Raw genomic sequence first — 10,049 nt, 5'->3', positions numbered from 1 at the left:
GCATGGGTGCGAGTCGTCAGCTTTCCGCGGCACAGGCTGTCATCAGCTTTCCGCAGCATGGGCGCAGACCAGCTTGCCTTCACAAGGAGGCCCTGGGACACAAACCCAGGGCTTCCCATATGGTAGACAGCAGCCCGACTGATTGAGCTGCAGCTGCTTCCCCGTTAGAGCCCTTTCTAACCCATCAAGCTACAACAGTGAATCTAGAATCTTTGCTTAGTGGGCCCATATCAATAAATTCATCCTGATCCAACTTTATATTCCTTCCACCATTATTCTCAACCCTTAAATATCCATTCCCACATATAGCCCCCTGATTTCTGTCTATAAACTGGAAAACTGATGGTCTTTTGGAGTATAGCATACTTTACCTTCAGGGGCTTATTATGACTTTAGTTATAAGTCTGGAAGAAAAGGGGGGGGTGTGGTAGGTGTGGGGAACAATAAGCATTGGAAGTATCTTGCAAGCCAATCACTTAAGGGCATTTGTTTTGTCTGGTGAGACAGGATTAATCTCCTTGGGTGGGGGTTGGATGGCAAACTCCTTGGAGCAAGCTAGAGGTTGGGTTGTTGTCTCCTCAAGGCAGACCATTACAGGTTTATCTGGTAAAGTCTCAGCCCATTTTAGGGTTTCAAAGTCTCCACTGCCATCATCATCAACCCATATGTCTCCATCCCAATCCTCAGAATTCCATTCCTTTCTAATCAATGTCCTCACTTTAACAGAAGATGCCTGCAAGGTTGAGATTTTAGCTTCTTTTGTAACTCTGCTACTCACACAATGAGACCCTGAGTCTGGTTTTCAGAGATCTCAAGTCTGTGGCTGCATGAATAAGATTTTCTTTCAGGGCACACAAAGAAACTTTCATATCATTTATATGGCACTTAAGTTTGAGAATTTGAAGCTTCAGCTCATCCTTTTCTTTTGTAACTGTATCCAGTGTATTTAAGAAGAGTCAATCAATGTCATTGTACCTTTATTTCTCTCCCCTTCCCTGCCGTCCCCCCCACCACCCCAGTTGTCTGTTCTTCTGTATCCGCTTATATTGTCAGCCACACTGGGAATCTGTGTCTCTTTTAGTTGCGTCATCTTGCTGCGTCAGCTCTCCATGTGTGTGGCGCCACTCCTGGGCAGGCTGCACTTTTTTGCACTGGGCGGCTCTCCTTAGAGGGTGTACTCCTTGTCCGTGGAGCTCCCCTAGCGGGGGACACCCCTGCATGGCATGACACTCCTGTGCACATCAGCACTGCGTGTGGGCCAGCGCACCACATGGGCCAGGAGGCCCTGGGTTTGAACCCCGGACCTCCCATGTGGTAGTTGTACACTCTATCCATTGAGCCAAATCCACTCCCCTCCCCCCCTTATTTTAAGAATTATTTATTTCTATTCCCCCCCCCCCCGCCCCCATTGTTTGCACTCACCATCTACTCATCTTTTTTTTTAGGAAGCACAGAAACCTAACCTGGGGCCTCCCATGTGGAAGGGAGGCACCTAATCACTTGAGCCACCTCTGCTTTCTCATTGTACCTTTTAACTTCACAAATCTATTAAGGTGTTTGTGGCAGTTTGAGATTATTTATGAATTCCAAAATGAGATACTATGTTTGTAAACTGGCCTGTTCCTCTGGGCATGATACCCTTTGATTGATTTAAATTCAAAGGCTTTATGTTTACTTCATTAAATCAAGACTAGGGCTTTCATTTGACCATGTCATTAGGGCAACGCAGGCATCACAGAAGAGAGAACTTGATTTTGATGCTGGAGTCCCAGGGAAAGATGAGCCATCTGCCTGAGAGTTTATAGCTGGCCTTGTGAAGAGAACGGAGCAGCTGAGCCTGGAAAGAAATAAGCCCTGGGAAGAGAGAGGAGACTTATGCCAGCCTACAGCTGAGATCGGAAGAAGCTGGGCTCACAGAGCCTTAAGAGGAAGAAAGGAAGGCTGAACCCTTGCAGATGTTAACTGACATCTTGTGTCAACATGTGTCAACAGACTTTGGTTGAGGAAGTACCTCTTATGGTACCTTGAGTCAGACTCTTTAGGGCCTTGTGACTGTAAGCTTCTACCCCAAATAAATACCCTTTATAAAACCCAACAGATTTCTGGTACTTTGCTTCAGCATCCCTTTGTCTGACTAATACAGCTGTAGCAGTTTGATATAATTGATGAATTCCAAAAAGAAATATTGGATTATGCTTGTAATCTGATCTGTACCTGGGCATGATTGAGTTATGATTAGGGCATTGCATCCCCACCCCTTGGTGGGTGGGGACTCACAGATAAAAGGCATGGCAAAGAACTGAATTGGGGATTTCTGATGTTAGAGTTTGATGCTGAAGACCCAGGAAGTCAGCACCCAGAGGAAAGAGAAGCCAGCCCAGGAAGAAAGGATCCTTGAATCCAGAGAAAAGCAAGCCCCAGGAACGTAGGAACCCAGGAAGCCGGAACTCTCACAGATGTTGGCAGCCATCTTGCTCCAAATAGACTTTGATGAGGAAGTCACTTATGCTTTATGGCCTGGTATCTGTAAGCTCCTACCCCAAATAAATACCCTTTATAAACCAGTTTCTGATATTTTGCATTAGCACCCCTTTGGCTGACTAGTACAACAGCTAAATGATGTTGGGCATCTTTTTATATACTGATTGGCCATTTGAATATCTTTGGATAAATATCTTCCAAATCCTGTTTTTCTTTTTCTTTTTTTTTTTTTTTTAGTTTAGGAGTTCTTTGTATGTTCTGATGTTCTGGTTATTAAGCCCTTATCAGATATATGGTGTCCAAATTATTACTTCCATTCTATATGTTGTCTTTTCACTTTCTTGATAATGTCCTTTGATGCACGAAGTTTTAAATTTTGATATAGTACTTTTCCTTCCTGTTTTTGTTGTTGTTGTTGCTTGTGCTTTTGGTGTAAAATCTAAAAATCTATAGCCTTTACAAGGTCCTGAAGATATTTCCCTATGTTCTCTTGTAAGAGTTTTATAGTATTAGTTCTTCTGTTTAGGTTGTTGATACATTTTGAATTAATTTTTGTGTGAGAGGTAGGAGTCTACATTCATTATTTTGCATGTGAATTCCCAGTTGTCCCAGCACCATTTCTTGAAGAGACTATTCTTTCTCCATTGAATTAACTTGGCACCCTTGTTGAAAATCAATTGGCCATAGATGTGTGGATTTATCTTTGGACTCTCAAGTCTACTCCACTGTTATCTATGTTTATCCTTATTCCAGTACCACAGTTTTAATTACTGTAGCGTTGTAGTAAGTTTTTTTTTTTTTTTAATTTCTCTCCCCTCCCAACCCCTCCCCCCCCAGCTGTCTGCTCTGTGTCCATATGCTGTGTGTTCTTCTGTGCCCAATTCTATTCTTGTCAGCAGCACGGGAATCTGTGTCTCCTTTTGTTGCATCATCTTGCTGCATCAGCTCTCCACGTGTGCAGCGCCACTCCTGGGCAGACTGAACTTTCTTTCGCACTGGGCGGCTCTCCTCTGTGTAGGGCGCACTCCTTGTGCATGGGGCTCCCCTACACAGAGGACACCCCTGCGTGGCATGGCACTCCTTATGCACATCAGCACTGTGCATGGGCCAGCTCCACATGAGTCAAGGAGGTCCTGGGTTTGAACCTCAGACCTCCCATGTGGTAGGCAGACGCTCTATCTGTTGAGCCAAGTCCACTTCCCATGTAGTAAGTTTTGAAGTCAGGAAGTTCAAGTCCTCCAACTTGTTCCTTTTTCAAGATTGCTTTGGCTCTTTAGGGCCCCTTGTAATTCCATATGCATTTGAGTATAAGCTCTTCCTTTTCTGCAAAAAGGCTGCTGGACTTTTGATAGGAATTGTATTGAGTTTGTAGATTAGGCAGTACTGACATCTTAAAAATAGTATGTCTCCCAATCCATGAACACAGGATATCTTTCCATTTATTTAGGTCTTCTTTAATTTTTTTCAACAATGTTTTGTAGTTCTTCCACTTCCTTAATTTTATTCCAGGTATTTTGTTCTTTTAGATGCTATTGTAAATGGAATTGTTTTCTTGATTTCCCTTTCAGATTGTTTATTTCTGGTGTATAGAAATCCAAATGACTTCTGTGTGTTTACATTGCATCCGGCAACTTTTCTGAATGTATTAGTTCTAGTCATTTTCCTGTGGATATTTTGGAATTTTCTATATATAAGATCATGCCACCTAAGAATAGGGAGTTTCATCCCTGCCTTCCAATTTGGATGCCTTTTTTAAATTTCTTTCTCTTGCTCCATTGCTTTGGCTAGAACTTCCAGGACAATGTTGAACAGTGATGACAGCCAGTACCCTTGTCTTTTTCCTGATCTTAGACAGAAAACTTCTAGTCTTTCACTACTGTTTATTTGCTGTTGGTTTTTCATAAATGCCCTTTATCATGTTGAGAAACTTCCCTTCTATTCCTAGTTTTGAGTGCTTTTATCATGAAAGGATGTTGGGTTTTGTCAAATGCTGTTGCTGCATGAATTGAGATCATGTGGGCTTTTTCCTTCACTCTATTAATGTGCTGTATTATACCGATTTTCTTATATTGAATCATCCTTGTGTTCCCGAACAAATCCTACTTGGTTATGGTATATAATCCTTGTAATGAGCTGTTAGATTCTGTTTGCCAGTGTTCTGTTGAGGATTTTTGCATCTATATTCACAGAATATTGGTCTGTAATTTTTTGTGTGACTTCTTTGTCTGGCTTTGCTCTCAGGGTAATGCTAGCCTTGTAGAATGACTTATAATCCCTCTTCTATTTTTAAGGAGTGTTTGAGAACAATTGGATTTAAATCTTCAAATGTTTGGTGGAATTCAGCAGTAAAACCATCTAGTCCTGGATTTTTCTTAATTACTGATTCAAGTTCTTTACTTGTTACAGGTCTGTTGAGATTTTTCTCTTCTTGCCATCAGATTAGATAATTTTTGTTTCCAGGAGCTTGTCCATTTCATCCAGGTTTTCAAATTTGTTGACATATTCAGAGTATCCTATTATAATCCTTTTTACTTCTGTAAAATCAGTTGTAATGTCCCTACTTTCATTCCTGATTTTAGTAATATGTCCTCTTTTTCTTTGTTAGTTTGGCTAAAGGTTTGTTGATTTTATTGATGTTTAAAAAAACAACTTTTGGCCTGGTTGAATCCCTGTTGTTCTTCCATTCTCTATTTCATTTATCTTTGTTTGAATTTTTACTGTTTCCTTCCTTCTACTTTAGTTTCTTTAGATGTGAAGTTCAGTTATTTATTTGTGATCTTTCTTCTTTTTTAATGTAGGCATTTAGAGCTATAAATTTATCTCTGAGCTCTGTCTTCACTGAATCCCATAAATTTTGGTATGTTGTTTTCATCTTCATTCTTCTCAAGGTATTTCCTAAGTTCTGTTATGATTTCTTCTTTAACCCATTGATTATTTAATAGTGTGTTAATTTCCACATATTTATAAAATTTCCAGTTTTCCTTCAGTTATTTATTTCTAGCTTTATTCCATTGTGTTCCAAGATTACAAAATGGTAAAATTAAGAACTGATTTGTGGCCTGAAAGGTGGCTTATTCTAGAAAATGTTCCATGTGCACTTGAAAAGAAGGTGTATTCTTGCTATTCCTGCATCTTCTATATATGTTCATTAGGTCTAATTGGTTAACAGCATTGTTCAAATCTTTTTTCCTTACAGGACTTCTGTTTAGATGTTCTATCAGTTATTGAATATGGTGTATTTTAGACCTGACCATTTTCATAGAACTATTTCTCTCTTTAGTTCTGTCCATTTCTGCTTCCTATGTGAGGTACAGATATGTTTATAATTGCTAAAGTTTCTTGCTGGATTGAACTTTTATCAGTATATAATCCTTTGTCTCTTATAATCTTTTTCAAATGAAAATCTATTTTGCCTGACAATGATATAGCCACTCCAGCTTTTTATAATTTTACTTTTTTGAGGTACTGGGGGCTGAGAATTGAACCCAGGACCTCGTATGTGGGACCTTGTTTGTGGGAAGCCAGTGCTCAACCATTGAGTCACATCAGCTTTCCTGAGCTAGTTTTTTCCTTTGTTTTTTTGTTTGTTTTTTTATTTCAGGAGGGACCAGGAACCAAACATGGGCCTTCCCACATGGAAGGTGGGTGTTCAACCACTTGAGCCACATCTGCTCCTTCCAGATTTTTTTTTTAATGGTATTGTTTTGCTTTTTGAGGTCCCAGGACCAGGGATTGAAACTGGGACCTCGCGTGCAGGAGGATGGTGCTCAACCACTGAGCCACATCAGCTCCCGAGTTGGCTCCTTCGTCTATTTGTTCATTGCTTTTTTTTTTTGCTTATTGTCTGCTCATTGTTTTTGTTCATTGTCTTCTTGTTGTTTGTTTTCTTTAGGAGGCACCAGGAACTGAACCTCGGACCTCCCTTTGGGAGGCAGGTGCTCAACTGCTTGAGCCACATCTACTCCCAGCCGCCAGCTCTTGATTATTCTTTGCATGGAATATTTTTTACCACCTGTTTACTTTCAACTTCTTTGCCTTTGAACCTAAAGAACTCCCTGGTAGATAGTATATAGATGGATCATGCTTTTTCATCCAATCTGCCAATCTGTCTTTTAATTCATTGGCATTTAAGGTATTAACTGAGGATTTACTTCTGCCATTTAGCTGTTTGCTTCCTGTAGTTTTGTATGCTTTTTGTTCAATTATTCCACTCAACCACTGAATTACATACACCCCCTCTGCACCATTAACATCTTTTTTTCTTAAAGATTTCTCCCCCACTCTCATTGTTTTTGCACTCGCTGTCTGCTCATCTCCATTTTTTGGGGGGGAGGAGGCGGCACCAGGAACCGAACCCGGGACCTCCCATGTGGGAAGGAGGCACGCAATCATTTGAGCAACCTCCATTCCCTGCTTTCTATGTCTCTGTGCTTCTGTGTTGTGTCGTAATCTTGCTGTGTCAGCTCACTTCCTTGCTCATCTTTAGGAGGCACAGGGAACCGAACCCAGGATCTCCCATGTGGTAGGTGGGCGCCCACGGGCTTGAGCCATCTCTGCTCCCCCATTAGCATCTTTTTTTTTTAAGATTTTTTTATTTTTCTCCCTCCACCCCATTGTCTGTTCTCTGTGTTCATTCGCAGTGTGTTCTGTGTGCTCTTAGATTCTTGTCAGCAGCACTGAGAATCTGTGTCTTTTTGTGGCATCATGTGGCATCATCTTTTTGCTGCATCAGCTCTCCGTGTGTGCTATGCCACACCTGGGCAGGCTGCGCTTTCTTTGCACATGGTGGCTCTCCTTATGGGGTGCACTCCTTGCATGTGGGGCTCCCCTACGCTGTGGATACCCCTGCGTGGCACGGCACTCCTTGTGCGCGTAAGCACTGAGTGGGCTAGCTCACCACATGGGTCAGGAGGCCCTGGGTTTGAACCCTGGACCTCCCATGTGGAAGGCAGATGCTCTGTCCATTGAGCCAAATCCGCTTCCCCCCATTAACATCTTTATCAACCTAGTTCAGCTAATACCAACCTAGTTTCAGTAGGATATAAAGTCTCTACTCCTATCTCCAACCCTCCCACTTCATATTGTTATTGTCTCAGCTTACATCTTTATATATGTATGACCATTACCAGAGATTTTGAATTTTTAAAAAATACAATTGCCCTTCAAACAGGGAGGAAATAGGCAGTTACAAACCAAAAGTACACACTACAGGATTTTAAATTTACCTATGTAGTTACCTTTGCCAATGTTCATTATTTCTTTTTATCATTTAATTATTGTGTAGTGTTTCTTTGTTTTTTGAGGTACCCGGGGTCAGGGACTGAACTGAGGAACTTGTATGTGTGAAGCCGGCACGTCAGCTTCCCTGAGTTGTTTTTGTTTTGCTTGTTTTTTTTCAGGAGGCACTAGGAACGCAACCCAGGACCTTCCTTGTGGGAGGTGGGCACTCAATTGTTTGAGCCACATCCGCTCCCCTAGTGTCCTTTTATTTCAACCTGAAAGATTCCCTTTAGCATTTCTGTAGTGCAAGTCTTTTGCTAATGAACTTTCATCTTTAATTTGTAAATGTCTTCATTTCTCCATTTTTAAAGGATAATTTTGCTATAGAATTTTTGGTTGCTTTTTTTTTTAACTTTAAGGACTTTATGTCCTGATTTCTAGGCTCCGTGATTTCTAATGAGAAATTCATCAATCTTATTAGGGGTCGTATGTGACGAGTTGCTTCTCTCTTCCTTCCAAAATTATTCTTAGGATTTTTAACAATTTCACTAGACCATGCCTTAGTGTACATCTCTTAGTCTATCCACCTTGGAGTTAGCTGAGATTCCTGGGTGTGTATTTTCACGTTTTCCAATTTGGGAAGTTTCAGCCATGATTTCTTCAAACACTTTTTCTGCCCCTTTCTTTCTTGTCCTCCTCATAGTCCAATGACGCATATGTTGGTACATTTGTGTCCTACAGGCCCCTCAAGTTTTTTTTTTTTCTTTCTTTCTGGCTATCACACTGAATAATTTCAATTGCCTTGCCTTCAAGTTTGATGATCCTTTCTTCTACCTGTCCAACTCTGCTGCTGAATCCATCAAATGTGTTTTTCAATTAATGTAATTTGTAGCCCCAGAATGTTTTTTTATAATTTTTTTCCATTCTCCTAATTTCCTTTAGTTCTTTGCATATGGATTTCTTTAGGCTATTGGACATATTTAGGACAATTGGTTTAAGGTCTTTTTGGCCACTAGTTCCACTGTACGAGCTTCCTCCGTAATGATTTCTGGCAATTCTTTTTTCTTCTTGTGAATGGGTCATATTTTCGTTTGTGTGTTTGGTGGTTTTGTTGTTGAGAACTGGACAATCTGAGTATTATCTTGTTACAACTTTGGAAATCTACTTCTCCCACTCCAGACTTTTTTTTTTTTCCGGTTGTTGCTGAGGGCTGGGGCAAACAATTTGTGACATTTTCAAACTATTTTCTCTCCCAAATGGGAAATGGAAAAAGGGGGGGGGGAGGTAAGGTACTACATCTTTAAGACTCCTCTGCCACTTTTGCTTGAGGGGGGTTGTAACAATGATGCCCTCAGAGTCAGCCCCACAGTGATCTTAAGAAGCTGATCAAAAGTTCTGATCAAAGATCAGACCACACACCCCTAAATTTTGGAGGACTAGGCCCACATAGCCCACCAGGGCACCAACAAGCTGTATCAGGTCCCTGGGTTACAGTCCCCATTGCTGCCTGCCATGCAGTTGAGGGATGGGAAATGTTAACTGCTGCCCAGAGAAATTCACCAATATTTACCACAACTTACCAGCCTCTTCATCCAGCTCTTCCTTAGGTGCTGCAGTATTCCACCAGACTCTACTGAGTTCCAAAATAGCTGATTCTGAAGGCAGTTCCTGCCAGCTTGATTGTTGTTTTGATGGGAAGACTGATTCCTGGAGCTTCCTACTCTTCCATCTTTCCATAATTCTCCCGAGAAATTACTTTTAAACATACCATTACCCTGGCTTCTCTTTAACAGCTATCCAACAGCACAAGTCAGTTTTATTCGTTTGTTTAGCAAACTTTCCAAGTTGATTTGAAGACAATGGATGTAGATCACTTTCCCAAAGGAACATCAGAGATAAAACAATAACTAGTGAATTTTTTTTTAAATTAAATTTTAACCTGAGTATTGGAACAGAGCTGGGGCATTAGGGAAATCATCTATTAGCTACACAACTTTTATCAACTGTTAATCTAATTGACATTCTTGTTTAATACCAAACTATGGAAGTTATGTGGATGTATACATTGAATATACTAAGCAAAAGTATATTCTAAAAAAGGATCAATTCCTATTAGCTACATATATATATATTTGGCCTAAAGTAAGATAAAGTTAAGTAAGATTTATAAGATATGTTTTCCCTCTATTTCCTAGATATAAATTTAACTTTTCACATTTTTACACAGTTCTAAAACCAAGTCACTCTTGCCCCTAAAAGAGATATAAAGTATCTTATGAATTAACATACCTATCTGTTCTACTTTTCAAGTTAAACCCAATTTAAGTAGAAAATGAGAGCTCATGTTT

Source organism: Dasypus novemcinctus, chromosome 6 (assembly GCF_030445035.2).
Source record: "Dasypus novemcinctus isolate mDasNov1 chromosome 6, mDasNov1.1.hap2, whole genome shotgun sequence".
Lineage (NCBI taxonomy): Eukaryota > Metazoa > Chordata > Mammalia > Cingulata > Dasypodidae > Dasypus > Dasypus novemcinctus.
This window is presented reverse-complemented; position numbering follows the sequence as displayed.